At 35.0% G+C, this 3,843-nt stretch overlaps 1 long non-coding RNA gene across 1 annotated transcript; it reads left to right on the forward strand.

Moving 5' to 3' along the window:
* Positions 1–926: 926 nt before the first annotated feature.
* LOC120436168 lies at positions 927–3,479 on the forward strand. Its single transcript, XR_005610200.1, has 3 exons — positions 927–959; positions 2,161–2,187; positions 3,312–3,479. It is a non-coding gene; the product is annotated as an uncharacterized LOC120436168 (long non-coding RNA).
* Positions 3,480–3,843: the final 364 nt, after the last annotated feature.

A 3,843-nucleotide genomic window follows, 5' to 3' on the forward strand; every position in this document is an offset into this window, starting at 1 on the left:
TATAGGTTGTAAGGTAATGAGCCGCCATTTTAGAACCACTGATTAGCTGCTGGAGCAGCAGGGTCGGCAACTTCAAAGGAGCCATTTTACCGCCTCTGACTGAAAGCCGGGAGAAAAGAGTCACGTGCCTGTGCCGGTGTGTCTGTGTTGTGGGTTAATTAACAGAAGGGAGCAATAGAGTGAGGATAAAACACATAATATAAGAATAATGACATTTCTTAACAAGAAGAAGTTTTTTTAATTAATCAATTTTAGTTTTTTAGTTAAATTTTTAAGAACTGTTTAACAAACACTTGTTTGTACAGGTTGTTTTTTTTAAAATAAAACCTACACCTGCAGCTCTGTTTAACTTCTCACTTTGTGAAAAATTAATGAAATCTAAAAAAGGCCACCTTCAAATAAATAAAATGCAGCAGTGCACCATTAATATTATAAATATGATATGTAGATATTTAAAACAACAGCATATTAAATGATACTGTGTGCAGGTAATATTTTTAGGAAGCAGAATTTGAATGCAGACCAACTCAAATGTTGAAGCCTACAAAAATATCATCCAAGCTTTCATTTATGATTGTTCATGCTTTGAAATTGTGATGTCAGAATTTGATAAAGTGTGCAGTGCTAGGTGTAGCAAATCACTGCTTATGAAATCTACTGTGTTATCTAATAGCACCAAACTAATAGAGCTATCACATAACTGAGAAACTTGTGTGGCTTATTACAAATGGATGAAACCACATTTTACCTTAATGAAGACAGTAATATTTAATAAGGTGTAGAAAAAAGAGGTGAGTTGTTTGTTGCTGTGGTAAACAAAGAAGTGTACTGAATCTTTTGGACTACACAGAGTGATGCAGTATTGACTCTGATGCTGATTTGAGTTGTCTCATTCTGTATTTTTGTGCTTTGTCTTTTGTTACACAGAGTGAACGAGATCTTTGGTTTTGCCTTTGCTGGTAAGTTAACAGTGATTGTAACTGAAGCAGTATGAACCTGGCATTGTGTAGCACATTTGACGACTTACATACAGTAGTTTGACTTTTGTGATACGTTTCCATTTACTGATTGCAAAAACACAAGATTTGTGACCTGTAGCAGCAAAGCCCCCACACAGGGCCTCTGACTGTCCCTGAAAATGTCCCTGAAGTTTAGTAGCCCATTTATGTATGATTTAAATTTCATATGGCTTATTGAATTCAAACAGTTAAATGTCAGATGTCTTTATCCAGGTGTTCATTTTGTCCTTATGTTTGTGGATTTAAGTAGCAGACAAAACAATGAAAGTGTTTTAGGAGAGTCCGTATAAGTGGTGGCTCAAACACTTAAGAGCTGCACAGGTATTGATTCATATTGTCTCTCAAATTCTGCTGATGTATTATATTAAAGTCAGAACACTGTAGAAGTACTTTGCCTCACTCGGTATAAGTAATAGCTTTAACAGTTAAGCAATAATAAAAACGAAGAGAACCAGAGGTGTGAGTGGACATTGTTAGGTAAATTACAGCCAGTGTGTCTAATTAGTTTATTACTTATTTAGTGAATATAATGATTTTACAATTAAATAGAAATGTTGCCAAAAGGGACATTGCAAAATACATAAATATTCCTAGCAACGGGTACAATGAAAGGACTTTTAGTGTAATATTTTAGGACATTTAATTTTAATCACAAACATTCTGCACCTCTGTTATTGTAACATGTCAATATTTACATATAAAACCTCATCATGTAAAACATGATGAGGTTTTCTGTTGCTTCTGATTACAAGAATTACTTTGTATTTAATGTTTTTAACCTGAAAGGACATTAAAAGTTTTGATTTTTCACACTTTATTAGCACTGACCTGTTGTAGAAAATGTTTGAGCCACAAGGCTTCTGTGTAGGAAATATTTGGTGTATCCTGCACTTGTGCCAACAAATATTGGTGCCTGTTCTTTGCATTTCTGTAGTAATAATGCTTTTATTACACATGCTAAAGCCATGTGAGACCCTGCAGTTCAATTATCTCCTCTTCAGACTACAGTAAACTTAAAAAGCTTAAAGTAATTTAGGATTTTACTAGTTAATTTGTGTCACAGTAAATTGGATTGTGTGTGAAGAGGCTCAACAGTCTGAATCATCTAACAGTGATCTGATGAATTGTTTCCTTTCTCTAGACTGCTGATCTGATCGTCTCAAGTCTGGTAAGTAAAAAGTTTTTCTGAGGTGCAGTGCTGGGAAATGTTTCTCATGATAGGAGATTCAGTGTAGTGGTGTGAGTGAGCACAGCTATTGGTGATCATCAAAAGTCATCAAATCCTAGTAAAGTCTGTGTAAACATTTCCAGACCTACAGAGGTCCGTAGGTTATTGTAGCAGCACATATTTTTTCACATTAGAGCAGCTCATGAACAGCAGTTTAGGTACAATTAAGTCTTCAAATAGGGCCTTGTGGATTTCAAAAGCTTCTTTCCTTCAATAATTAAGTCACTGTCTGAAAACTGCTCTTTGAATTAGTCTTTTATAATTAAAGATTTTGTTGATGACTGGAAACAATCAAAAGCACAGATACAGCATTCATTTCTGTATTTTATGGTTAAATGATCTACAAAGAAATTATGGTCATATATATTTTTAATTAGGCCTTTAAATCGGTCATTATAAGTATGTCCTAGATTTAGTGGAGTGCTTATGGCTGTGTATTAAACATACCCCAAATGTGACTGAAATATGTAGAAACAGTATTGTTTACTTTTATGTTAACGGTAATGTACTGTATTTTTCGGGTTATAAGGCGTATGCAGCTAACCAAATATTCAGATAACTCAAACTATTCAACTCATTCACAGTAACTCTCAACATTTTTCAGTGGTAACACATAACAATACACTAACTTTTTCTGTTCAGTCCTCTTCCACAAATCTATCAAATTCTTCATGGATTGATCGGTTTGAAATCTGCTTTCAGACGCATGTCTCTAAACAGGTGCCAGATTCTCATACACACACCATAATATTATGTTTAAGGACAATAGGAATTACTCCATGAGGCACCTGACTACTGTAGCTGTAATGCTCCAACAATCCATCAAGCGCTGCAGCTTTGTAGCTTTCAAAGTCGTACTAAAACATTTTGACAGATGTTTGAGCGCCGTGTAACACATAAAATTGGTTTGAGGTCAGCAAGCACAGCCAGAATTAATACATACGGTAAACTGTTGATTTTTTGAGAAAATTAAAGGCTTTTAAATGTGCCTTATAGTCAGAAAAATACTTGGAAGCCATGTTTATTGAAAATATGCCTAATTCCAGTCTCTTTCTGTCTTACAGGTGACCTGCTGCAGAATACCCTCTCCTCTATCATTAACAAGCAATTCAGTCTGTCCTATCACTCTCCCTCTCCCTGCTCCATCTTTTTGACAAGCCATTCTATCTTCTATCATTTCTCCGCCATGAGCTCTATCTAAGTTGACAAGCTTGAACCTGAGTTGAAACGCAATCCTGTGACTTGAAATCAAGTTTTACCAGAATCTAAGTTTTTGGAATTGAAGTTACCAGAACTTCGTCGATCTGTTTTCAGAATTCTGAGAGATCTCTGCTCTCACTGCTCCATCTTTCCTGTCGTTAAACTCTCTCACATCCAGTCATTTTGCTGGAAATCACAAGTAGAAACTTGAAATTACAGTAGTAGAATTACACTACAGTAGAACTCACAGTAGAAACTACTTACACAGTCCTACATTTGTCATTTTAATTTTTACATTACACTTTGGAATAAACACTGATAGCTTGGCTTACGTGTGCAGTTACTTTGATAAATTATATAAAATACACACCTTTTTCAAGGTTTATTTGTAATAAG

Source organism: Oreochromis aureus, linkage group 23 (genome assembly GCF_013358895.1).
Source record: "Oreochromis aureus strain Israel breed Guangdong linkage group 23, ZZ_aureus, whole genome shotgun sequence".
Taxonomy (NCBI): Eukaryota; Metazoa; Chordata; class Actinopteri; order Cichliformes; family Cichlidae; genus Oreochromis; species Oreochromis aureus.